The sequence below is a fragment of the Centrocercus urophasianus genome, unplaced genomic scaffold, assembly GCF_019232065.1.
Source record: "Centrocercus urophasianus isolate 14NV4802_14NV808 unplaced genomic scaffold, USGS_Curo_1.0 seq_12, whole genome shotgun sequence".
NCBI classification, from domain to species: domain Eukaryota; kingdom Metazoa; phylum Chordata; class Aves; order Galliformes; family Phasianidae; genus Centrocercus; species Centrocercus urophasianus.
This window is the reverse complement of record NW_024884364.1, coordinates 36,268,346-36,296,181: the sequence shown is the minus strand read 5'-3', so window position 1 is coordinate 36,296,181 and position 27,836 is coordinate 36,268,346. Positions and strand designations below refer to the sequence as shown.

The 27,836-nt window shown below is 45.7% G+C and overlaps 1 long non-coding RNA gene across 2 annotated transcripts in view; it reads left to right on the top strand.

The window, feature by feature from the left end:
- Positions 1-1,014: 1,014 nt before the first annotated feature.
- LOC122156352 overlaps positions 1,015-27,836 on the top strand; it is a 42,826-nt gene continuing 16,004 nt past the window's right edge. The window contains exons 1-3 of one of the 2 annotated variants that reach the window (XR_006167451.1): positions 1,025-1,091; positions 20,345-20,501; positions 22,782-22,903. This is a non-coding gene — a long non-coding RNA (uncharacterized LOC122156352). Of the gene's footprint in view, positions 1,092-20,344; positions 20,502-22,781; positions 22,904-27,836 lie in introns of both variants that reach the window. The other variant, XR_006167452.1, reaches the window with a different exon arrangement.

The following is a 27,836-nucleotide window of genomic DNA, read 5'->3' as shown; positions in this document are numbered from 1 at the left end:
CTCTAAAGAAGAGCACCTTTAAATAATATCAGAAATGAAACTGGAAAATGAAAACATTGTTTGGAGTATTTTCTCCCTGCCAAGTCTGATAAAGTCAAGAGGGAACAGGAAATCCTGGGAAGTCTAGCTGCAAAGAATTTGTGGCTATAAGCAGGTGTAGATGTATGCCTAGAGTGTGAAAGACGCACTCTACCCTTTGCTCTGCTCTGGCTCATCTAGAAGACTCATGTAGAAATATAGGGAACCCTGGTGTTTCCTAGACCTTCAATCATGTGTACAACAAGGACAATAAAAATGAATACGAAACATCCAATTTCCATCCTCTGGGCTTTGAAGCAGCCAAAATCAGAGTTTGTGGGGTCAGTCATTAGTCTAAAACTTAAATGCATTGAAAGTAAAATGGTCTCAGTCTGGGTGATTAAGAAAATAGGTCCCTGTGAAGAGATAAGGCACAAAGTTCGATGCTGAGCAAAAGAGACATCTGAAAGGCGACTCAGAATTATAAGCAGAAGTTGGAGAGGTGCCCACTGTGACAGACAGAACTCACCTTAGTTCTCATTAGATAAAGAAGGTAAGTTAAAAATTAACTAAGATTTTTGCAAGTTGAATGGTGAGTTGTAATTCCCTATGATAAAGAATAGTGAGAAACAGAAGCATATTTAATGATTTAACATGTTGGTCTCAAAACACATGAATCCGAGTTTTGCTGTCACTGGATTTAGCTCTGTCTCATCCACACTTGGTGTTGATTCACTAAGTGCTGTTTGCCTCCAAGTAACTTCTCATTCATAGCAGCCCTTCTTTAGCTGTGTAGCCATGAAAGTGGGCACGAGTCGATTCTCTGTCCCACACACTGACGGTGCCATTTCACCCCAGCCTCTCACTGTCAGGGTTGTGGGAGAGGATTTAATTCCCAGCAGTTTATTAGATTTTTCTGTCTTTTGGGGTGATGTGCATTTCCCTCCTTGAAATTACATTTTCCTTTCTGACTTAGGATTTTTTTTTTTGTGGACTTATGTTGCCGCCTGGATTGTGTGTTGTGAGCTGGGAAAGAAATCTCCACATCGCTTGAAGCTGCCACTGCCTGTAAGGTAACTAGAGCTGACAGTGGGCTTGTACGAGCACAGAGCTGTAAATCACTGAAATGTATTGCACATAATTTCCTGGTGCCTGCTCTCCTTGGGAGCGGAGCCCCGCTGGGATGAATGTCATTACAGCGTGGAGGCTTCTGGCTCTGATGCTCCTTTTGTTTGTCGTGGAAATGGGGCTCTGCTCAGTAGAGGCGAAGGGAATGACCCAGGCTGCTCCAGGGACACCAGCCTCCTGACTTTACAGTCACCTCGTGTTTCTGCCATCCCACAAAATGCGCGGCATTTTATTGCAGGTAGGCAGGCAAGGTGGGAACTCCTTCCTCAAGTGCTATTTCTTTAATGGGCAAATTCATCAGTACAAGGTCTCTGAGCAACTGAGGGCACTTTGTTTCTGTGTCCCCTGGCAACTTGAGCCAAAGCCTCACAGGCAGGAGAGAAAAGCTCTTTATTTCACTTATTTCACCCTAGAACAGTCTGTAAGAGATGGTTATTGTGTTAGTTATTAAGTACAATTTCCACGCTTTCTGCCAGTACATGCAGGTCAGTGTTTGGTACTTTAAAACAAAAAGGGAGCAGACCCCACAAGGTTAAAAAAAAAACAGAATAGTTTCTGAAAATACCCAAGCCATCATTTTTTTGTGGTTATCTGCCCATTCCATCAGTGCAATGTCTGCAGCACCCCCGGGGCTCAGTGGCATGGTGGTACCGCTCCTGCTGTCACTGGCATTACCCTGCCTGCTTCCAGTCCCATCTGGCTCCCAGCGCTGCCAGCAGACCCAGATACCTTTGTGACTGTGGCTTTTTGTTTTGTTTTTCTTTTTAACCAGTGCACTTTATACTATTTCAGTGTGTATTTATTTTCACCCTCACTGCTTCCTTTTGAAATTATGCAAGCTGTTTAATCCTCTTGGCATTTTCATGGAAGGGTGGACTCAGCAGTGCATGGAGCAGTGATTTCCCACCAAGGAAAGTGGACAAAGCACCACCACCTCCTGCACATCTCAGGATTCTTAAGGTGTTGGCATCTCAAAATTTGACTCAGTGGGATCCAGTATTCCAAAGGCTGGGCCAAGGGTCTCAAAACTGAGCTAACAAGTCTCAGTCCTTTTGAACTTAAGAAACAGGACTACCTGAGAGTGATTGCAACAGATTTATTTCTGTTGTGTCCTTCAAGAGCTGGGTATTGGACCAGATGGGGCATGCAAACCAGCAGATAAAAGAAACACCTCTCCTGGGTCAGTGCTGGCTCTTTGTAGCTGTACCAAATATGTGATTCTTCTGCAAACAGTCATTTCACAAACCATTGCAAACATTTCATTGGGAAATTTAGAGCCTTGTGTGATCCCCAGCCCAGCCCCACTGAGTCCTAGGGTGCCCATTGGCCTCAGATGGGCTACTGGGAACTCTGCTCAGCTGGAAAAGAAGGTTTTGGCTGGGGAGAATGGAGAAGAGGTGGTTTGCAGTACTTCCCTTTGATCCCCACAGCCTCGGGTGCTCTGGCTGCAAAATGAGCTGCTTTTAATGGGCCCACTTGCACCCATCTCACTTCTTTCTCTTTTCATGGTTGGGTAGATGAACCTACTAAGACTGATGGTGAATGAGAAGGGGAACTGGACCTGCTGGTCCAGTTTAGCACTGTACCCTCAGTGCACTGTTAGTTGCCTCCAGTCCTAACTGGCTCCTCTAGCTTTTGACTGTGCATCACAACTACCTATAAAATATTTTGTCATTCTGGTCTGGGCTGCATTTGAAAAGTGAATCCTATTCATCCTGGAACATGCTGCACTTACTGATGCATTGCACATGTTTTGATACAAGCAATTTCAATTTGGTCTTCCCTAGCACAGTGCAGTTTTAAAACACTTCTGTAAAATGGAAGAGCAGGTACTTTAGACTAAGTGTGTGCAATCGTGCTGTGAAATGAAGGCAACTCTTAGGACCACATAATGCATTTCCAGCATTCACTCAGAGGACCATCCCTGTCCTGGCTCCACCACTCCGTCCCTCTTGTGAACCTGGGAGTACCTTTGCCCAGCAGTGCAGGGGGGTAGAGTATGTGGCTTCTGTCAGACCTAGGATATTTCTGAGGGCCATGTGCATACGTAGCCGTAGAACTGGTAAGGATGCTGAGTTACCAGCTCTCAGATTCTCAGAGGAGGATGGAGCTGAGCCATTGCCAGCAGATGTGCTGCTGGAATGCTGCTGGGGAGCCTTGAAAGAGATGTACTCAGCTCCAAGAGGTGTCTGAGTCAGCAGGAAAAGGGGAAAAGAATGGCTTGAGCACAAAACAGTTTTACAATGTAGAAAACAGCTGTGGATTTGATTGTGGGAGGAGAGAAAACATGCTTGTGGGAATCACAGGAGAAATCAGTATCTGGTAATTGATAATACAGCATGAAATAGTACCATGAATTCCCAAATTGTGACTGAGCTACTCAGTGTTGAGCCTGGTTTAATAATAAGCACAGCTTAACTGAAACATAAGAGGAGGACTTTTTCTTTCCACTGGGGGGTTCTTGCAAATTGGTTATGTTCTGTTTTCAAGTTTGTCTGATCTGTTAAGAATTCTAAAATGCTCTGAATCCTATTGCATATGATGGGTTTAAGAAGGATGTTTGTCTTATTTTAAAGAAAAAAAATTAAGATAGCTAAAAACCTGGGGCTAAGTTTGGCCAATTTCAAACTTCTCTCCTTGCTAAAAATGCCATTTTCTAAATGCAAGACCGTACCACTGAAAACAACACCTGGTAAAGAACTTACTTCTTTTTCTTACTTTTGGATTTCTTTTCAGTGTTTTTAGTGTGCTGCTGAATTCTGATATAAAGACGTAGCATTCCTGAGATAGGCCAAATATGTTCAATATCATAAATAGTAAACCACTGTATAAAGGATACTATCCCAAGTAGTTTGACAAGGAGACTGAAATATGTTATCTACATGTGAAGTATTCCCTTTTTTCTCGAATAATGGAAGTGGCTGGGGAAACTGGATGCTTGGAGTTGTGAGAAATACTGACAAAATTAATGATGGCCATAAGATTAGGCACAAAAGCCACTTTATTGCCATTGAAAGTGCAAGGTATGATATTTTTGGGAAGGGGCTAGAAGCGTTACAAGGATTCCCACTGTAAGTAAATGCTTTTATTGCAAAGGAAAAATTCCTGGCAAAAACCAAACCACACCTTTGCTGAATGTTAAGACAGCATCCTCATACAGCCAAGATGAAGCTGCTCCTGCATGGGAGGTGAGCAAAAACCTGGGTACTGTTTAGGTAGGATCTAAATCCACTGAAGCCAGGGAGTTGTTCACAGGAATTACATGACTAGCAGCAAAGATTCTGTTGTAAAATTGAACTTCAGCTTTTATTCAGTTCCCAGTAAATGTTCTGTTCAGTTCTCAGTAACTGTTCCTGATATTGACCATTCCTTAACATCCCCTTAGGTATTTACCTTGTAATGTACATCTGGAGAAAATTTTCATGTAACTGAATATTTATCCTGAGACTTGTCAGTGATTAATGTGCATTTAATCCCCTACATATGTGATGAAACTTGAAGATGCAACTACCTGAATACTGAATTATGTCCTTGGAATTTGGCTTCCTATCTCCCACTTCTTTTCCTCACTATTTTAAGGACATTTTCCGCAAAGAAAAAACTGTGCTGAGCTGTCTGCCTGGCTCATGCAGTGCCCCAACACTTGTGTGGGCACTGACCAGGAGCCGACCCCCCCTGTGAAATCTTCCCTGTGCGTGAGTCATTAGGCAGCAAACTTGGCAGTGTTTATTCTCCCTGCCCTGTGTGATGGGGGGGATGACGTGTACTGCAGATCTCGAAGCCTCTAATGTAATTTAAACCTGCTTCTAACAAAGAACAGAGAGTAATATCAAACTTCATTTCAGTGCACTAAAGAGAAGAGGTGCTGTCTGTGTGCTATATGGCAGATAATGAATGTGCAGTGTGGGGAATCTCCAACTCTCCAGCCCATGGCACCCACACCATCTCGTACTGAACAAAAAGAGGAGGGACAAAGCTGCAAACTCCCAACAGGTTCAGGTTGGGTATTAAGAAAAAGGATTTCTCTGAAAGAGCGGTGAGGCAGTGGCACAGGCTGTCCAGGGAAGTGGTGGAGTCACTGTGCCTGGAGGTGTTTGAGAACCGTGTGGATGTGGCACTGAAGGACATGGGCAGTGGGCATGATGGGGATGGATTGAGGTTGGACTAGGTGATCTTAGCAGTCTTTTCCAACCTTAATTATTCTGTGATTCTGTAAGCCAGGCAAATGTGAAGCAGGCTTAACTGCAGCCGAGCAATGACAATCGGTGCCAGAAAAAAAGAGCTCCTCTGCTCCTGGCCGCAAGCAGCTCGTTCCTAATTGTTCGCAGTTAGCTCAGATTAGCTGTGAAACTGCACAGCAGAAACCCGGGCGTGATGCATGCTATGTCAACAGGAAATAAAGGAGATGTACATACATCTCTCTGCATGTGCAGGCAAAGTGGAAGGGGCTGGCGAGTGATCTCAAGCTGCGGAAATGCCTGTATGGTTGTAGGAGCACGGTCTGTGATAAGATCGCATATGAGTAGGGTTTGGGTTGAGACCTTCTGGGAGAGATGAAAGAAAGGTTTACAGCTAGTGCTTGACAAAGAATGAAAGCTTGTCAGGAACAGGAGGTAAATCATGGAAGGAGGAGGACAGCCTCTTGACAGAAAGGACAAAGTAAAAAATCAAGATGCTGCAGGTAAAGGTTTGACTCAGGAGGTCATGCAAAGTTAAAAGTCAGATTCCAGCAAAAAAATGGCCTGGAAAGAGGCACATCCTGTGACAGTCATCGTGAACTAACCGTTCTTTGGATCAGGGTGGTGTGAAAGGATGTGTTACATCTGCAAGAGTCAGTGAACAAAGAGGAAGAAGATCCCAATTCTCAATGCAAGGAAAGCTTGTGGAGTGGTGCATTTTGGAGTCTCAGAGTACACTCTTATTTTCTCTCTTCTTCTTCTTCTTCTTCTTTTTTTTTTGTGCTAGACCATTTATTTGCTCAAATGTGTGATCTAAAATTACATCACTCCTGACTGTATTGCTCTGCTATAGAAAACTGCCTCGGGTCTGAAACACTTTAGTAAGGACCTACAGTGGGGGATGATCAAATAAATGCTAATTAGTGTATCAGGGTGACATTCCCAGCTCCCCACCCTCCCCAAGTGCTGGTGCTGCAATCACCAGCAGAGACAGGATGCAGGTGTGAGAGCCTGTGCCATGCATCCGGTCACCTGCAGTGGCTGCTCCCTGCCCTTGTGGGGCTGGTGCTCACAACCTTGCTGGTGACTCCTTTGCAAATGCTCTTGTTGTTGACCCATGTGGGAGCCCACAGTACCAGGGGTGTCCAGATCCCTGTCAGTCCCTCCCTATTGGTGTTCCACCCCAAAGTGCCACCTATTTTCCAGCTGCAGAGGCAGATGTGGGCTCCGCTCCACATTCCTCAGACCTCAGACCTTCACAGCATGATTAGGATGCTCAGAACTGCAGGGTGGGAGCTAAATGCTAAGGTTGTTGATGGAGCTGCTAATGAGGACCTGAAGATGACATGGTGAATGATAGCAGATTGGTAATTGCTTTTTCCCTGTAGTGACTTAGCAATTAGAAATGGAAGAAGAAAATCGGGATGAAGTCTGAGAGCTGCACTGTTCAGAGTTCCTGCTTCTGTTCGTCTTTAACCCTCTGTTTCACTCGTGTGACCCAGCAAGTCCCTTCCCGACGTTTTTGCTGACTTGCTCTGCACAGCACCATATTATATTTGCAATGCCCTGCCACTTGCACCATGTCTGCAAGCTGTCTTCTTCACGCAGGAGCCTATTTAGACAAGTTGTCAGGCTGAATGGGAAAAATCTTAAATCAATGTACTTCGGCATACAATCATATACAGGCTAATTTATCTGCTGCCCTGTTCAGCCTGCCAGTTTAAAATGAGGTCTTTCAGGCACGCTGCCGTGGAAAGTCGCCTGATTAACAAAGCAATTTTTATTGGTGGGGCGACAGCATGACTGTTTTATGGTAATTGTTATCATTTGGACGCGTGTATATGCAAATGGGGGAGATTGAAGTAAAGAAAACCTAAGGATGATGAATACGCAGCTACACGCCCAGATGGGAGAGGGACAGAAATGCCAGCGATGTTCAATGCTAGTGCTGAGGCGGGCATGGTGGGAGCTGGTGGCCAACGCAGCTGGATGGTCTGTCATTCCGTGTGGTGCTGGGACACCTTGGCCTCACTGCCCCACAGCCACTGGCTCCCCCCTTGCCCTCTGTGGTTTTGGGATGAAAAGCAAAAAATAAGACGTAAGGACACAACAGTAGCATAGCACTGTGCTTTGGAAGCAGAACTTCTCGAGGTGCCCGCTGCTCCTAAGAGAACCAAGTCTTTCAGGGTGGCTTTAAATGTATTTTCAGCTGTTCTTATACTGACGTTCCTGGTAATTGCTTCCCTATTGATTTTATTTGTCTCTCTCTCTTTTTTATTATTTTTATTTTAAGTGAAATTTGAACACATTGCCTCCATGGTCATGGAGCTATTTTACCCTCGGTGACATGTAGCCATGCAGCCAGACTAAATCATAGATTCATAGAATTGTTTGAGTTGGAAGGGACACTTAAAGGTCACCTAGTCCAACCCCCTGCAATGAACAGGGACACCTACAGCTACATCAGTTTGCTCAGAGCCCTGTCCAGCCTGACCTTGAGTGTCAGTCCGCTCCAGGGTTGGGTCATCTACCACCTCTCTCTCTGGGCAATTTGTTCCAGTGCCTCACGACCCTTATTGTAAAAAGCTTCTTCCTTTTATTCACTAAATCTGCCCTAATCTCCTCTCCCACTTGGGAAGAACTACCCTACCAATGAAAAATATCCCAGTCCTTGCCCCTCCATCTCTGCTGCCCATGAAATCAGATGCAAGACCCCAGTGGCTGCCTGTGGACGGCCTGGGCCCTCGGTCCATGGCTTCCTCTATAATGAATATACAGATGCTTGCTGAGCCCAGATTTCCCCCCAGAGAGCTGGTCTGAGATCAGCATCTCACTTTAGACAAAGTACCAAGCATGAGATCATACCCCTTCTTTTTCCTTTTTACATTACATTACTGAGACTTACAGGAAGGGGAGTAGGACAGCAAATTTTATCTCCACTAAAAACATGTCAGCCTTTTTCTGCTTTGCAGTATATTTTGGTATCTGTGTTTGAGAGGTGGTCTGTTCCCTGCGATGCTACAGCTGCACAGCCCAAGTGTTCCCTGTGCTCTGTTGTAAATCAGAAGACAAATGTAGCCCCTCCATTTTTCTTAATGTGCCACAATCCTCAGCTCGCTCTTCGTGCCTTGCAATTCTCAGCTGCCTGCTCTCGGTGCATCTCCGAGCTGCCAGAAGCTCCATCTATTTCAGAAGAGCCACTGAGGCAAGTGGAACTTCTGAAGGAAGTGTGGTGATGGGCAGAGAGCTGGGCATGGAGACTTTCATGTCCAGGCTTGTCATGCAGCCCTGGATTGGACTGTCCAGTGCTTTTCCAAAGGGGTCTCACAAGTTTGCTGTCATTTGTGTCTAGCAAATTAGATATGCAGTGCTCCTGTGTGAGGTGCTGTCTGTCACCACACACTGAAGGACTACGCTAAAGCTGCTCCCATCCTCCAGGTTGGAAGAATGCACATATTCTGCAGAGGTTGGTTACTTCAGCTGCCCCCACTGAGAGCCAGCACTTCCACAGCAGGGCTCTGTTGAGGGAAAAGCCCTGGTTGAAAATACGCTTCTATCTGCTTTTCTGTCCCATGTCTCTCCTGTTTTCCTGTGTTTCCAAAAAATATTTACAGTGATTTCTGTACAGCCCCTGTTGAGCTATGTTAATGCAGTTTCCTTCTCAGCACGTGTTCAGTTTTGTTTTTTGTTTTTAGCACTGTGTGGATCATAGACACAGCCATGGGTGTTCTCTTATGGTTCTCCTCCCTTGCACTCTTGTTGGCGCTATGGAGATAAAAAGTCTCACAACACCTCCACTGAGTGCAACAGGTGATTAAATTGCTTTGTCCTTGAGATTACCTCCGATTCTCATGCATTTACCACAACACGGCTTTCCTTGCAGGCTCTCATCATGAATCAGCAGAAGCGTGGCAGCCTGCTGCAGCAGGACAGTGACTCCCACACTTGCTGCACCTTGCACTGCAGCATCGCTGATCTCACTGCCCTCACAATTCATTCGAGATCTTTCCTGTAAACTAATCTGCCAAAACACATATTTGTTCACCAATTTCATCACCTCTGCAGTTTCCAGTCATGTTTTTATTAGAAGCTGTCACGATAAAGGCACAGGCCCGTTCCTACATGCTCTGCTCTTTGAGGAGCATTAGCCAAGCATCTTGCATAAGTTGCTTTCATTCATGAAGCATGCGCACCCGAGGACACGTGTGGAGTTGCCCCTACCCCATGCCACAGGCAGTCTGTCTCAGCTTCACTGAAGCAGGACCTCAGCTCATAGTAGAGGAGGGTACTGGTACTGGAAAAGCTGATGAACTGAAAGTCAAATTGCTGGAACAAAATCCTACCATTTCAACTGGAAAATCTATTCAGCTGGAGCCAGGCTGCAGGAGAGGATGGCGATCTCATTTTGCATAAGACAGCAGCGAGTAATCAGATGATTTTCTGTGACTAATACAATAGGTCGCATATGAATGGTCGATGAAGAGACAAAAGCTTTCATATTCTGTTACCAAATCCCTAAGCCATCTGGTTCCTAATGACTTCTTTCAAAACAAAAGGTATAAAACTTCTGAGTTGTGCAATGCATTTTGACATCCTCTTTTAGACAGAAGATGGCCATTGCTTCACATCAGCAAACAAGATCAGCGCCATCAGTCAAAGCTTCCATGCATCTCTTGCAAGTTTTTCTGACCACACACCTGGCAAATATCCCTTGCTCAAGCTGGTATTGCCCATCACCAGGAATCAGAAAACAGGAAGCAGCACTTTTCCCAAGGTGGATGCTGATTCCCAGGGTCAGCATGTGGGCTCAGAGGATCTCCTTTGCTCATGGGCTGGCTCTGCTGCAGTTTGGCAGGTTTTGGGAAGGACTCCTCAAAAATGGTCATGGGCAGCAAACTCACCTGCCCACAGAGGGGTGTCCAACCCTTGGTTAGTTAGAATCATAGAATCACAGAACAGTTTGGGTTGGAGGGGACCTCAAAGCCCACGCCGCCCCAACCCCTGCCATGGGCAGGGCTGCCCCCCCACCAGCTCAGGCTCCCCAGGGTCCCATCCAACCTGGCTTTCAAAAGACAGAAGGCAAAATACGTGCAGAACAACCCAGAGGAAGAATGCATTTTGAAAGGGAGAAACTGCTTTTGCATGCTGAGACCAGGCCTCCAACACAGCCCAGGCAAGCCAGCTGTGCTGCTACCTTTTATATCCATGATCCTGACTGCAGTATCCACACAGTGATAGCCACCTCAGTGAGAGCCTGTGCTAACCAAATTCCACACCATGCTTACTAAACTGGTAAAGTAAACCAAGCTGGCTTGCTGAAATGACAGCTCAGCTAATAAAATCTGTGGTTCCCTGCCTGAGGGAAACCCAGGCCAGAAGCTTATCCACTGGTGCTTTCAGTGTTTGGATGTTTTCAGTGCAGTAGGGTTTGCTTGGTCCCTAGCACAGCCCTGAGCCCCTCTGGTTGGGCAGTGCTGGGTCACAGCAGGGCAGCACAGAGGTGCTCACATCTGCCCAGGCTCCCTGAAATTTGAGTTAAAACCATGCAGCCATGAAGAGGTATAAAGTGGACATATTTATTATGCCCTAGTTATATAGTTTAGTCAAGCATATCATAACACAACACTGTGCTATCTGGGATTACATATCCAATAAGTACAGTATATTATAAGCATAGGTTAGCACTATTATGTATAATTATATATGTTTATAGATTCCCCCATTACACACCAGCTTAGCTCTTGTTACATTTGTGATATGCTGCTTATTGCATCACGTCACAAATGATATGCTACCTATAATTATGTACATTTATAGCTGTATGCCATATTTATTGCACACCGTGAGATTTGCATCATGCATCAGAGTCATCCTGTTGTTAGGTCAGCTCTTGTTTATTTGCTTTATTTCTTCTGATTCTTTAAACATCTGTCCTTTAAGTGCTGGGTGCACTAAATTCATCCAGTGGTTGGACCTGACTTACCCAACTGCTTAATCCAATGGGTAAAATCCTGGCTCCCTAAAGCCCCATCCAAGCATGCCTCTTGTTTCAGAGCACCCTGACTTTCAGCACATGCTGCTCCAGTTGCACATCTGCCCAATTCAGCTTTTTCAGGAAGAGCTCTGTTGTTCTATGTGTTCAGGGTTGCTATTTATGAGTACCCAGCCCTCAAGTGCAAGGCCAATCAGTGGGCTGCAGCACCACCTAAAATTTGGCCTGCCAGCTGCAGAGCCTCTGCATTGCTTGCTCAAGGGTAAGGATTCTTGGGTCTGCAAATAGCATTGATCTGCCATGCTCCTTTGGTCCTTTCTCTAATGTCTATTGAATTGCTTCTCTCCCCGTAGTGCATAATTTAGGTCTGGTTGAGTACAGAGTATTTTATTTATTTATGTATTCAAATTTTTAAAATGCATCTCTAGGCATCTTAGCAGTACACTGGGCGCCTACCACATAAATTAAAAATAGCAGCATAAAGTTAGACAAAGGACCATCCATAAATAACTCCTCCTCAATTCACACCCTCAGCAATAGCCTCAGCTTGGGACAGGGAAATAGATGGGCTTTACAGCTCATTGGGAAGGCTAATAAATCTGGAGGCTGATGGACCAAAAGGGAAAATGAGTTTCAAAACCGAGATGTCCCTCTCCATCCTTTTCCTGGAGTCACCTTCCCTTGAACTTTTCTCAGACTGAGAGGAGACCCAGTTGTGCTGGCCAGCACAGGGCTGGGGACAGGGACTGACAGGGATGTAAAATCGTAGATTCATAGAATCACAGAATGATTAAGGTTGGAGAAGACCTCTAAGACCATCTAATCTAGCAGCCCATCACACCATGCCCACTGCCCACGTCCCTCAGTGCCACATCCACACGGCTCTTGAACACCTGCAGGGATGGTGACTGCACCACCTCAGTGGGCAGCCTGACCACTGCCTCACCACTTTTTCAGAGAATAAGTTGTTCCTAATATCCAGCCTGAACATCTCACACTCCTGCCATGCTGCAGAATAGCTGACCATATTCTGATCACATAAATGGCATGTTTATCAATAACTTCTGTCCACATCTCCAGAAAGTATTCAATTTAGTACAATATTTAGATGCTCTGTCTAAGACACATAAGAGGACTGGGTAGTCAGAAGATGTCTGTAAGGATAAGGCAGTGTTAATAGATGTCAGATTGAGCACCAAAATCAGTTTCCTGTTCTGAAGAGATATGTCTGTGTGCGGGCATACAGGGAAAAACGTCCTCTTTAGAAGTAATTTGCAGAAAACAATTTTAGTATTTTGTTCCTGACCTTAGCAATTTATGAAACACAAATGAGATATTGTACCAGTAGAGATGCTGAAATAAATCAGTCTAAAAACAGAACTCAAATTTTATTTCATTACTAAAGTAAATATAAAAGTACTTTAGCACAGTTGCAAATTAGATTGAGGTTTGGTCAAGCTTGATATAAATCCAATGATTGCAAAGCAAATGGCTCGAGATGAACTCTCAGCAGAGCACCATTGCAAGCAGAGCTAATAGTACATGTGTGGTGCAGAGCAGAAAATGACAGAACGAAAGGGGTGGGCTTTGTGCCTGTGGTACAAGAGGCAAAGGCAGTGATATGGCATGCTGCTTCTGCGGCTGTTGTCCAGTTTTCAAAAGGATGCTGAAAAAACAGAGAGGGGAACAGAATGTGCCTACAGAATACATTCATGGCCTTGAGAAAATACCTTCCTCTGAATAAAAAAGGTAGCAGAGGTTCTGCTCCTGGCTTCTGTGCTACCAGCACTCAGCATAGAGCTGAGTCCTACAGACTAGCTGCAAGTGAAGCATGGAGGAGGGCACGCTGCAAGGGAGAAATGTCTGCAGAAGGAGAAATGTCTGCACTTTCTGAGACCAGACTTGAAGCAGATGATGCTGTTACCTCCTTCAGAGCAGAGTTGAATCTTGTGCTCACAGCTTGAGGGTACGTGCGCTAGTGGTTCCACACCTGGATCCATCTCCTCGTTGCAGGAGACCTTGGGAAAGGTTTAAGCAACCAACACTGTAAGTGATGTGGGCCTGGATGATCCTGCCTTGGTGCAGAAACAGGCTCAGGGAGCTGGACTGCTCCCTCCAGCTTGCACCTCTTGCTGTTGTGAGCTTGTAGAACAGCCAGTGATCTGAGTGCTGCCTGCTCAACCTGACTGCTTCAGCAAAACAGAGAATAACTTGCTTTTGTGCGTCCTGCTCTCATGAGACTCTACCTGCAGTACCATGTCTGGGCCTGGGGCCCTCAGCACAAGATGTGTAGATGCTGGTTCAGGCTGGAGCACCTCTACTATGAAGAAAGACTAAGGTAGCCAATCTTGTTCAGCCTAGAGAATGCTCCAGGGAGACTTCATTGCAGCCTTCCAGTACCTAAAGGGAGCCTACAGGAAAGCTGGGGAGGGATTTAGTCATAGGACAAGAAGGAAAGTTTTAAACTAAAATTAGGGAGATTTAGATTAGACGTTAGGAGGAAATTCTTTCCTCAGAGAAGCTGTGATGCCCCATCCCTGGAGGTGCTCAAGGCCAGGTTGGATGGGGCCCTGGGCAGCCTGAGCTGGTGAGGGCAGCCCTGCCCATGGCAGCAGTTGGGACGAGACGATATTTAAGGTCCCTTCCAGCCAAAGCCATTCTGTGTTTCTATGATGCTGTGATTCTACTGGCTGGGTTTTCTGTAGCCTTTCTCTCTGTACTGGGATCATTGCAAGGATGGTGAAGAGGTGGTGAATTCCCTGTTCTTGGAGACACTCATGGTCAGGCTGGATGGAGCTCTGAGCACCCTGATCTAGCTGTAGATGTTCCTGTTCATTGTAGAGAGTTGCAATCTTTAAGGGTCCCTTCCAACTCAAACAATTCTATGGTTCCATGATATCAGCATGCTGCCTGGCTAGCTAATGGCACCTGAACCCATCCTTGAAGGTGCAGCACCTACTAATGTGTGTGGAGCAAACTAGCTTTAAGAGGAAGGAAGCTCTTTCAAGGGGCTTGAGCCTGACTGTGGATGAGAGATGGGCCCCGGTCTTCAGTCAGTGTTGACCATTCCCACTTGTGATGTCTCACAGTATAGCCAGGACTTTCTTGCTAGCTGCTTCCTGAGAAACCATCCGTCAGGATTTAATCCAGTGTCAGTGGGACCTGCTGGAAAAGCCCATGAAGCAGCACGTGCTCTTCCCTGAAGCCTGTTAAGCAGTGTGATTTTTCTTCTCAAAAGGAATATGTTCAGGCTGATAGAGAGGGAGCTCTCTTGGTGTCATCAGCACACACTGGGCACAAACAGGTTGGTTCAGAGCCATAAAAGCTATTGGAATGATGCTTGTTGGTATGGAAAGCTCTGCATCATAATGACCAATGAATAAGATCTGCTGCTGAAAGGGAAGGTTGAAACTACAGTTGCAAGTAATTTCATAGCAGGGTAGATGATGCAATCTGTGCAACGTTCCAGAACTGACATGTTTTCTATGTGTTGTGATATACTCTCATCTCACAGCACCTGCACTGATTTAAATGTGCCTTACACATGTTCATCAGCTGAACAAAAACCCTGTGGAATGAATGATTCATTATAAAATGGTTTCTTTTGGAAGAGAAAGAGGTTTTTGTGTAGTTTTTAAAAGTACCACAGGAAAACTCCATCTATTTGTGCTTGCTTTGTTTGACAATAGCTCCTTTGTTCCTCCCTGCTCTTGCTTTTCTGGTGCCAGTTAGCAGCAATGTTTGGCAATGGCAGATAGGGAGAAGAAAGGAGAGGCAGAATCATTGTCAATAAGGGAAAAGAAATGTGTGCTTGAGAAAGAAGAAATTAAGAAACATGTTTAAAGCAAATAAACCAAAGACATAGACATCTGAGCTTTTTCTTCAAGTACATTTACATTTTCTAGTGATTCAAGCCTATCGTTTTCCACTGCTTTTCTGATTTCAGCCAAGGAAAGCATTTGCCTGTGCTGCACAGGCCTGTCCATCTGTGCTGCAACCAAGACTTGGGTATGCTTGCTCTTGTTGGGTTTGGGATGAAGCTTTCTGAGATCTAATACGGTTTGGGCACTGACTGTACCTCAAAAAACAAAACAAAACAGAAAGAGTGGGCTATTTTATGAGGTATAAAAAAGTCACAGTTGCTGGCTGAAACTACTTATGTGAGCTCCAGGAGCTATTCGGGAGGCCTGGGATGCCTTTGGCTCCTGTGATTGACCTGTAATTCCTGGATGCTGCCCTGTCAGGTGATTTTCTCTAAAGTTTGTCCATTAATTGAATTTTAGATGCTTTCCTTGCTCATTTCCAACACTTAGCATATATTCTCTGTAGGATCTCTGCAAAGTACTCTAATGACATCAGAACTGCTTGTGTCAAAAATACTATCCATCAACCTTTAGTAAGCCCATAAGCCTTCAGAGCACTTAACTTTACCATAGAATTATTTCAGCATTTAAATTCAGTTATCGTGCTGCCCCAAAATGGCATAGTCAGACCTGAAGATTTTAAATACAGGGTAAGGAGGATGTTTCCTTGTCCTGGGATTGGCATTCTTTTCACTTGTTTGTTGTTGGTGTTTTTTTCTAACCAAACCCATGGAAAGGGAGAGGAGAACCCAAGGGAGTACAAGAGGATGCATCTACCCACTGATAAAATTAAGCATTAGTGAGTCTTAGTGCCTTAGAAACACTCTTATTAGAGTGATAGACACATTAAAAAAAATACGTGCACATCCACTTCAAGGCTTCCCCGTGGAAGTTTGTAAAGTAGCCTTACAGAAGGAAGAGGAACCTGTAGTATAAAAAGGCAGAAATGAAAATGGGCACACAGAGGGAAGCGGGAGCATGTTAGAGTCTTAAAATTTGCCATTCACTTTATAATTCAAGGCACAATTGGCATAAATAAAAGGGGACGCAAAAAATCAATGTGGGTAAATAGTAAAGGATACTTCAAGGGAGATTGGAGAGGAAAGGCGTAATTGCTGCGGAGGAATGCCAAGAAATAAGCGAGATAAGGGACATTAGGACAATGGTATATGGGACTGGATGGCAGTCTGCAGAGCGCAGAGATGAGCAGCCACATCATCTCATCCCACCTCCCTTAGATGGGGCAGCCCAACCACTATGTCTCCCACGGTATGGCATAGAGCTCTGAGCATTAGCCTGGTTCATCATGCCATGAGCTCATCAGTGCCCAGCCAGGTGTCCGTGGGCTCCTTGGAGGTGTTTGGAGCTTCAGCCTAAAAGGGAGGCACATCTGCGGTTGTATAAAATCCTCTTGCAAGGCAGATGTGTTTCCCAAACAGACAGAGACAGAAATGTCAACTCCTGTGACAACTATTTAGGGAAAAAATCCACAATCATTGATGAATTCGAATGACACAAAGCAAAAGAGAGTGAGGACATGAGATGTGCTGGTAGGAGATGAAAAGCAGTGGCACGTAAATCACAGTCCACATGCACGTTTCATATGCCATGAAGTAATAAATAGCGGAGGAGTTAACACAGTGCACCATGGCTGGGTGTGCAAGCGCAGAATGTGATGAGACCTATGTAAAGCGTAACACATCAGAGGAGGGAGGGAGGAGCTATAGGGTAGAGTGGATGGAGTGCAAGAATGACATGCGTGTGTGCACACAAACACACAAAAGCCAAAGTAAGGTGTGAAAGAAATATTGCAAAGAGGTTAAGGTAAATAAGAAATTTTTCAGATATGCACAGAAAGGTCTTTGGAGGAGTGTTCAAATTTACACGCAAGACATGGCAAGCATAATTTGTGAGTATGTTGACCACTGATAAATGGGAAAAAAAGACATAATTAAGTGTTTTTCTTAACAGTCCCAAAGGAAGGTAGCAGGAAAGAAGCCAGGACATACCCGGCACAAATTTATATGATGGGAGGACACACTTCATGGGAAGAAAACATGAAAAGAGTGACCCAGTGATCACAGTGTTGAGGAAGCGATGAATCTTTGGGGGGTCAGAGAAAAGCAAGCGAGCCCTGCTCCTAAATGTGCATCTTCTCCCTGAAGCCCAATTTCCCCAGCAGACTCCCATGGGTCATAAGCTTCATCCAGATACCAACTGTGTCCACATGGAATTCATCTCTGTTCCTGGGTTTGGGGATCTAGCACCGCGTCCCCGTGCAGGTGTTGTTCAAGACAATCAGTTGTTTGGAATGGGGCTTGAGCCCATTTAAGAGATCCAGGCAACTTTTATCATCCTCCTAGGTCTCAGGAAAAGATATAAATCACAAATGGAGAGATCCCAACTCTCAGCCAGAGGGTGCCTGCACCACTGTCCCCACAAGTTACTGTAGTCTTCTACTGTATTAGTAGCTTCCTATTACATCTCATGTTTTCACTTTAGCAAGATCTCACTGGGGAGATGTCACCTCATGCTGTCAGTGTCTTGCTGCACAAAGGCAGCAGCTGGGAAATGGCTGGGTATCACAGGGTACTTCAGGTGGCACAGGACACCCATATTTATGCACCACATCCCACCTGCTGAGTCAACATAGCCCTTTCCTAGCAGATCAGGATCCGATGCTGGCGTGGGGAAAGAGGGATAAAAAAGCATGGGACTCTTTCCCCACGTGCAGCAGCATTTCCCCATGTGCTGCTGCTGAGCATACCCTGGATTTAGCGGGCACGGGAAATTCCGGCAGTGAATGTGAGACGAGGTCAGTCTTTCAACAGGTTTATTTTTAACCAAGGTTGTAGCATTGCCTGGGAATGCTACAGGCTAGTTTGGGGATGTTGACGTTCCCAAATGTGTTGTCCGAAGGAAAAAGAATAGGCTCTTTTAAATCTTTATTTGCTTCTTGCTCAGCTATGCTGGTTGTCATCTGTGAGAATAGTTCATTTTTAGTTCTGCATGGAGTTATGAAAAGGCCAAACTGCATTGGTGCATGTCCCCCCCCGGCTGAGCACAGCTTTTATCCAACGTGAGCGAAAAGAGGAGGCACCAGCGACCTCCTTGTGATGGGAATTATCAATCTTCAATAGATGTGGTAGAGCTGGTGGGATCTGCCTTTCTCTGCTGGTGCCGCTTAGCAGGCCTGGGAGAGGAAAAGGGTTTTAATGTTCCTCCCATGAGTGAAGGTAGGATCTAATTCCTCCACCCCTAAATCAAAAGCAGGATGAGAAGGCAAGCATCCAGTTTTGTCTCATCTCAGATTTCTGTCCCTGGAGGATACAGGGCTGTAAGATCATTGTGCCTCGGTAGCTTCCAGCTACAGAAATGACATTCAGAACCAACACCAAAACTGGTTAAAAAGGATCGCTTAGAGAATAAAAGCAGGTTGGGGATGCCTTGCTGTCCCAGATGAAATTATTGTAATTGTGTCAGCCCTTCCCTCCCAGGACTGAGCTGCCATGGGGCAGTTTGCTTTGCTTTTCCCACACACCCATCATCGCATGGTGCTTTGCAGGGGTCTTGTAAAGCAGTACATCTCTTCTCACACGCCGTACGTACAACTGCTAAATGCCCAATGGTCAGTTATGGTCATGTTACTCCACCTCTGCTAAACAAGTCCAGACTGTGTGTAAACATCAATCCAGGGGTCTGCCAAGCCATGAGCTTTTGTTCATTCTGCTGTTTAGGAGGCATCTTTAATTTTGTTTTCCTTTTTGCTGTATTACATAGTGAGAAATACTTGGCATTTATTTAATTAGCTTGGCTACAATGCAGACGATCATGATTACAAACCAAAGGAAAGAGAAGCCTAACGTGAATGGCACTTTTTTGTACCATTGGAAATTAAAAATCAGTTGCGCTATGATTAAATTGATTCTGGATTGTTTCTTTTGAATAATTATGTTCAAAAACTGTCTGCCAGCCCAATTTGCTATCAACCCTCACTTTGGTATTCCAAATGCAGGTGCATAGACAATATAAACCAAACATCCTACAAAATTATCCTTCTTTTGTGGGAATGAAATGCTGATTGTTTATTATCTGATTTAATTTCTGGTGGCTAAATCTGAGCAGTTTGATTTAGCAACATTTTCAATCAACCTTACAAATATTTGAATGCATTTCTGTAACAATCAATGTGCAAAATAGCACAGAGCAAAATCAGCTCTTCCACTACCTACAAAAGAGGGGGCAGTAACTCTCTCTCCTAGGGAAAGGGACATCTCCTTGGCACCTGGTGTGGCATCTCACATGCCCAAGGATGAGGAAAGGAGCCCATGAAAGTTAGCCAGGGCTGCTGCTCTGTGGCTCTCGGTACTGCTTTTCTTTGGAGAAGGGCAGCAGGAATACACAGCATCCCTTGCTTGGTGAATTCAGCCAGGACTTCAAGCAGCATCCTAGGCAACTGGCTGTAATGTAGCACTGGATGAAGTCAACATCTGTCATGAGAGCAGGACAAAAACAGTCCTGAGGCTGGATGTGTTCTTAGCTGACAATGCTTTGCAGGAATAGTAGTGGTTTCTGAGCTTTGTTTGTGGCACTTCGTGTTGTTAAGGGCAATTGAGTGCTACTGTGACAGCTGAGGCACCCAATATTTTGTATAGCCACCGCTGTTCTGAATGCCTTGCTTCTATGCAGCACACGGAGCTGGTAGCTGTGCTGTTGACAGAGATGTGACTCATTTCCACCTCTGAATCTCCTCTGTACAATGCATCTATATCCTGTTTAATTTTGTATCTATCCTGTTTGCTTAGTTACATAGCATTGCTGATATATTTGGTGAACTTTAGATTGTATTATAAGGGATGCATGTTAATTGCTCATTTCATTTTAACTTGGTATTACGTTTATAATACAAACAGTTAGGAAAGTGACTTATAAGACAGTTTTAACTAGATGTGCAATTTGAGGATATAAATGTAATATGCTTCACAAAATCTTCTGGGGCACAATTGCTGTGCCCTTACTCAGTTAGGCAAATGGGAGATCACTTGAATGAAGAAGCATTCACAACCCCGGGAGTATTTTGGGAGCACTGTTAATTACAGTATTTACTACTCACAAGTCACAAATTCGGATGTTGTGCATCACTAGATCTATTCCTGGCTTTGCAGTGGATGTGCAGCGTGACGTTGAGCAAGGAGCATAGCCACTGCCAGCCTCTTACTCACCCCTGTGAAGAGTCACTCCTGATGCTGATTTTGTCATGGGATTAATGAGAAGATGACCACCCTAATTTTCATTCAATATTCGGGAGTTCCTCAGGCAGAGGTATGCTATTGGAATAGGAGCCACACGACTTCATTACATTGCTTACTCTTTATTTGCTTTGGCTAGTGCTTTGCACCCAGTGGATGCTTTATCATAGAATCATAGAATCACAGAATGGTTTGGGATGGAAGGGACCTTAAAGACCATCTTGTCCCAACCCCTGCCATGGGCAGGGCTGCCCCCCACCAGCTCAGGCTGCCCAGGGCCCCATCCAACCTGGCCTTGAGCGCCTCCAGGGATGGGGCACCACAGCTTCTCTGGGCAGCTGTGCCAGGGCCTCACTGCCTGCTGGGGAAACAATTTCTGCTCAACATCTAATCTAAATCTCTTTTAGTTCAGAGCCATTTCCCCTTGTCCTGTTGCTGTCAGACCATGAAAATTGGGTCCCCTTCCTGCTCATAAACACCCTTCAAGTACTGGAAGGCTGCAATGAGGTCTCTCCAGAGTCTTCTCCCAGCTCCCTCAGCTTCTCTTTGCAGGAGAGGTGCTCCAGTTCTTTGATCATCTTCGTGGCCCTCCTCTCAACCTGCTCCAACTGCTCCACATCCTTCTTGTGTTAGGGGCCCCCAGGCCTGGATGTAGTAGTGCAGATGGAGCCTTGCAAGGGCAAAGTAGAGGGGAATACCCTGACAGCAGAGAGCTTAGAGCTCTGTGCTCCCTCTCACTCCATCTGGCTCTTGAGCACCCTCTGCAAGACAGCATCCTCTAGGCACATTCTCTTTATATTCCTGACTCTCTTCTCCTCTTGATCCCGCTGAACTAGCACCTTTAGATGTCTCTTAATTGCGGAGGAGCTGAGGGAATGCACAGGAATGGAGGGAAGATCAGAGGACGTGCTCAGATGGGTACCGCAAAGCTTGTCAGCCCTTGAGAGGACCCACCATGGTCTGGGTGGACAGTTTCCAGCTTGTTACTGTTTCTGCCCTACACAGAAAAAAATCTGTTCTCTGTCTCTCTTTCCAGGGTAGATTTCAGTATTGCAAATACCAGTCAGGTGAATGACAGTGAAAGAAATTGTTCAGAGTGCTCAGAGGTTGGGTAGATATTATAATTTGACTTGATGTGAACACTTGTACTTGAAATTTCCGATTTCACAGTGGAATTAAATTTTGACCTCATCAGCATAACTGACCTAGCATTACTGGCAGGTTTGCTAACCCTTTATTTAATGTTCTGATCTACTGTTTGTTCCAGCTTTAGTAAAACCTCCCTTTTCTTCAGCAAAGTATAGCAGCCAAGCTAAACAAATATCAGAAAATCCTTTAAAATGTGTCCACTTCTCCCTTTGTTTGAGTGCCCAGAGCTCCCCACCCTGCCACGGCCTCTGCACCCCATTGATGCTAATCATGGCACTCATGGCAGCTCTCTGGATGGGTGGAGTCTGTGCCCTTGGGGAACAGAAGGGGACAAGAGTGTCTCTGTGCATGCAGGGTCATTGTAAGAGCAGCAAAAGATTTCAACAGTGTGAGCAAACTATCCGTGGGACAGATTTTCAAGACTATGTCAGCTCTGCTCCTTTTCCCTTGCCAGAGTGGTTTTGTGACAGCTAGAGATCAGCCATGGTGTTTGGACCAGAAGGGGAACCTCTATTGGGCTGCACATCTTCTTCCCCAGAGGCATCTGCTCCCTGTGCAAGCTGAAGCACACTCTGGGAAGCTAGAGCAAACCAAAGGGAGGTTGGGAGAAGAGTATTTATGCCATGGTATCCCAGCTGAGACAGACTGCTGTGAAAGGGTCATCAGGAGACATGGAAACCGTACTAACTGTATGGTTCAGTTGTGATCACCGTTGAGGGCAGCCATAATCTGCCCAAAGAGCAGCCAGAAAAGAAGAGAATGGAAAGGAAAAGAAAGGAGAGGAGAAGAATAGTTCAGTTGGAAGGGATCCTCAAAAGCTATCTAGTCCAACTGTCTGATTCAGACTGTCTCTTCAGGGCAGATATCTGCCACCTCTAGTGAAACACCCAGCCCTCAGCAGCAGTACCTGAAAGCAAATGCCATGCTTTGGACCCATGCACATTTGCTAGTTTCTCTCCTTATTGCTGCTTCACTGACCTGCTGAAAGAACCATTAGCCTTTGGCTCACGGCCTCAGAGTCTGGGGCTGCTTCTGAAGCCACTCCACAGCACTGGATTGCATCTTCCTAAATCAAGTGCAAAGTCAGGGGATAAACTGAGATTAAGGATCAGGTATTTTAGTCTGCGGACATCCTAAGAGCTTCATCTGAGTAGTTTGGCTTAAAATAAATAACCCATTTTGAATCCAGTTTTGTTTGTGACAGACAGACCTCAATGAACACAAAAGAAGAGGAAGAGGAGGAGAGAGATGGGATGTGGCTCTGGAGCAAATTTTCCTGAGCCCTGCCCTGCAGCTACGCCACACTGAGCCGGCACAGGCTCACAGGTACTTATGTTTTTCACTTTAAGCAACATGTCCCATTTTTCCTGCTATGTAGCATATAAGTGGTCGTGCTTTGCTGACAGTTTGGATTCCTGTGAGACTGTTCCCATAGGTCAGCCCAGGAGGAAAAAACTCACGGCAGTAAATGGATTTTTTCCCAGTGTATTCACTGCCTTTTGTCTCAGGTCTAAAACGTTGCTGATGCTAAAAGTTTATGCACTTTTGGCTGCACACAGTTGGCTGTCCTTTTAATAACTCAATCCAATCCATTTGCAGAAACAACAGTAATACCAGCATTGGGATGATGCCAGGTGATGATAAGCTATCCTGGTTGCACTTTAATGTGCAAGACAGCAAATGTCCACTGCTCCTGCCTTGGACAGATTGGTCCCTTTTAACTCCGGCAATCTAATCCTGCTCCCCATTAGTTCCCAGTACTTTCTCCCGTGGAATCCCACCTTTCATGATCTGTATCCTATGGGATACCAATTGTGGCTGTGTCACCTGCACTCACAGCCCAGCTGCAAATTTTGTTCCTTCTCTTGTTGCTGTGCTGGTTCACAAACTGTGGGGTTCATAGTCTGGAAAACATTTTTTTTTTTTTCCCCAGTGTGCCAGGGATTTGGAAATAGAGGAGAGATAAGGAAAAAGGAAGTTTGTTTACTGATTTCTTTAATGTGCATTATAGCAGTGTATGGTGTTAGAGCAGGACCTCTGATTTTGGGGCATGCTAGGATGCACAGATTAGAAGGCAAAGCAGCATACTGCCTGCCATCCTGCCTCACCTGCAGCCAAATCCTGCGCTCTTGTAGTGTCTTCTTTGCCTCCAGGTAGCAGAAGGTTTGCACTCATTTCTCACCTGGATTCACCTGCCCTGCTATGCCACCAGCACCACAGGGTGTTCCTGAGGCTCCTGGACTGACGGTATATCATAGTCATAGAATTCCCCAAGTTAGAAGAAAACCATAAAGATCATCGAGTCCAGCTCCTGGCTATGCCGCACCACCCAAAAATCAGACCCTAGTGTTGTCCAGATGCTCAAACTCTGGCACTTGGGGCTGTGCCCACTGCCCCGGGCAGCCTGCTCCATGCCCACTGCCCTCTGTGAAGAGCCTTTTCCTAACCCCCAACCTGACCCTCTCCTGGTGCAACTCCATACCATTTCCTCGAATATCAGAGCAGCTCAACCCTGCTAACCCACTAATTTTTGTGCAGCAGATAAACACCACATAGCAATGGGGACAGAGCGCAGACTGGGGTGGCTGAGCAGTGACTGAGACTGTGTGGCATGGTTGACCAGGTCTGCAGAGCTGCAGTTACAGACTGGTCCTTTCTTCTCTGGAAACAGCGTCCGTGTCTTGTCACAGCCTCCATGGAGAGTCTCAAGCCATTGCTTCCTCTTGGGAGATTTCTTTCTACTTCACTGATTTTTTGAAAAGAGTAGGGTATCCTAGCATCCCACAGGACTTCTAAGAAAGGTATTTAAAAGAGAAACCCTCAGTTCTGTAGGTTTCCATCAAAATAATGGTGCTTATGATGACAGGCAAAGTATAAATGCTTAGGCAGACAAAGATGAGCACTGGTTTTGTAGCTGCCTATTTAAATCAGATCCCCACAAACGCCAGTCAGGTCGGGAGAGACCCAAAGCCTTTCTTGCTTGTTACGTGAGCCTTAGCAGAAGACCTTTATTTGAAGTTTTCTTTGCTGCTTTCATATGTCAGCAGCAGTGTTCTCCAGCAGTGGAGGGCAGCTTTTCTCTAATTTTAGATCTTTCTCTGGGAAGATGGCAGCTGACAACTTAGACATTTCTCTGAAAAGGCTGGGTTTGAAGGCATGCCTTCTTACTAAAGACATACATGCTGCGCAGCACGGCAGTTCCTGCCAGATCAAACTGAGCGGGTTTCGCATTCAAATCCCAGCCCACTTGGAGGTCACACTCCAGGCAACATGCTCCAAGCCGCTCGCTGATGGGAAGGCTGGCTACGTGTTTTTTTTTAGCAAGCATACAAACAGGGAGAGCTGCAAAGGGGGAGCAGAAGCAATGATTAACACGCAGCTGATCCACTGAGGAAGTCAAACAGATGCATTATTGTCTCTGAGGACTCCTGGCTGAAGTTACCTGTTTTTAAACAAAGCTTGCCACATCTCAGTGCATCATTTCAGGCAGGATGTTGGCCTGTGAGTTCCAAGGCAGAGCTTGCCTGCCTCCTTCCTGACCTACTCATTGCACCTCAGGAGCAGCAGGGCCACCTCACTCCACTTCAAGTAATGTGCAGGAGAAAGCCCCACCAGAAAATATGTGGGTTGTGTTTTGTGCTCACAGTGTACCTGATGGGTTTTCCACAGCAAGTCTGATGATACCTCAGAAAGATGCTGTGTAACATCTGTTCAAGTTATTGAGGTGATGTGGTGAAACCATTGGTGTTTAAATAGAGCATTTTGAGCGAGTAGCCTTGTGGCTTGTGACATTTTGCAATTTGGAGCAAAGTTTCCACAAGTGCAATGCCGATGTGGGCACGCAGAAGCTACCAGTTGAGTTACTCATGATGGGTGTGTTCATCTTTTTCTTCTACTCCCATATCACAGATGTGTCACCCTTTGTGTCCTTCCTTGTGCCAAGTGACACGTTCGCTCCAGGGCCCGTTTTTGTCACAGGAAGGCAATGTGAAGCATCCCTCATGTATCTGCCCAATCTTGCTCTGGCCTGATGAGGCAAGGCTGGGGTAACAGAAGTGAAAATTAGGGGTTGTCCAGCAGGGCCCGGCTTTCCTTCTGACCGCCTTCCCATAGGGCATGATCAATCTTTACAGCACGGAGGGCAAACAGACAGCAGCCCGCAGGCTGAACTTTGAACTGCCATCTATTTGCATTCGATTTTTAAAACAAACTCTCTATCAGTCTTTGCTCAGGCATGGATTCACCACAGATTGATGGATTGTGCAGGACTTTAAAGGGATGCTGGCAGGCTAAAAATAATCCTGGCCAGCCTCCCTCCTCCTGGTCCGTTCCCAGTGGCCGTGTGAACTGAATGGAGAGGGCCTGGCCGAGGGCACAGAGCCTCCCAGGGACAGCCTGGTTCAGGAGAACAGTCCCTGCTCAGAGCTGTGGACTTCAACCACATTCTTTCTTGAGAATTCAGCCACCTCTCACTTGACTTTACAGAGTGAATTTTGTCATTGCATATTATTAGCCTTTTTTTTCTCCTTTTGGACTGAATTGTACAAAAGGAGAAAAAAAAAGAGAGAAAAAAATAAATCTCTGTAGCCAGGCCCTTGCTTGGTTTTCTGATGCATGAGGCCTTGCTGCAGATTTGCAAATGCTTTTGGAGAGTATTCGTTTACCACAGAACGTGCTGTTGTCAATTGAATTTTAAGCCCCCTCTCCTCTACTTTTTTATAAAATGAAATAAAATCAAGCAAAAAAATTGATACCTTCAATGATTTAGTCAGCACTCTGAGTAAGGGGCTCTGTAGGAGATGCCAGCACTGATTTAGCCCATTTCATTTACAGAAGAAGGAGCAGGGGAACATTTTCTGTAAGAGAAATGACTCTCCAAAGATGGGGAGATGGCGGTTGTCAGGTACTTGTCAGCTGAGGAGTGACTGAGTTTGTGGCCTGACCCACAGACAGCTGCCACCTTTTGCCATTTCCCAGGGCAGAGAGCTATATGAGGAGAGAGAAGAGCCTTGTATAGCCTAAACAGGGGGATATTTCCAGTGTCTCACTCCGCTTTGCCAGAAAACAAGCAAACAACTCTCTTTATCTTCTTCCCCTCCTTACCCGAGTGCTATGCAGAGCCAGCCCATCTTTAAAATACCTTGGGAAACATGTGTAGATCTTGGCCGTGGGGGAAAAGGGAATCGTGCAGTGCAACCAGCCATGGTGAAGATTACTGTTTTCTACAGGGAGAAAAAAGAAGCAAAGGTCTTCAGGCAGAAAAAAAATGCAAATGCAAAAGAACACACAAGCCATGAATCATGTAAATCTTACACTTGTCAGGCAGCGCCTGTGCACTTGGGTCTCCCCTGATGAGCTTGTGGGTGGAGGAGAGGCTTTTAATACCACTCAGATAATCGTGACATTCCACTCCTCTGCTCCTGCTGGGAACACATCCCGAAGTGATAGAGGTGGCTCTCCCGAGCAGCTGGAGCAGAAGGACAGCACCATTGGGGGGAGGCCCAAGTGTCCTAGATGCCCATTTCCCTTCTCTCTGCGCTGTTTCCCACATCACAAGGTGCTTTTGGGGAACGCTGCCTTTCCAGAGATGTTGACAGTGATGTTTGCACGTCCCTCAGTCACCAGGGCCTCCGGCTGGGGACTGGTGCTGCTCTGCAGTCTCTTTTGCACCAAGCACATTATCACCGCTCATAAATCATCATCACAATAATTAGCTCCAATTAGCGACTTAATGGAGAGTCTGTGGGGATTCCTGAGCGTACCTCACCGGCATGGCTTTTTTAGGACAGTGGAAGCTGAGAAAGCCCTGAGGAATCCCAGTGGCGGCTGTCCCTGATCCCAGGCCTGCTGGGTAGGTTTGCACGCACCCTTCCTGGCCCTCACCCCCATGGGGGAATGCAGCCTGGCCAGCTCCAGCCATGCGTGGTGGCATGGCCGCCAGCCCCAACACAGCCCAGGCTCCACTTCTTCCTGCCACCCCTGGTGTCCTCACTCCAAGTCAAGAGAAGGGAGAGATCAGCTGCCAGGACTAGCATGTCGCCCAGACTGTAATTAACATGGACACTTACGTCTTTTCAATCCGAGTACCTCCTTTACATCTGTGAACATCTCCTCCTCCCTCTCTCAGCTGTGTGGTTTCAGGCAGATTATGAAGCTCTCTTTGGCCTAGCTGAATTCTTTCTTTCTTTCTTTCTTTCTTTCTTTCTTTCTTTCTTTCTTTCTTTCTTTCTTTCTTTCTTTCTTTCTTTCTTTCTTTCTT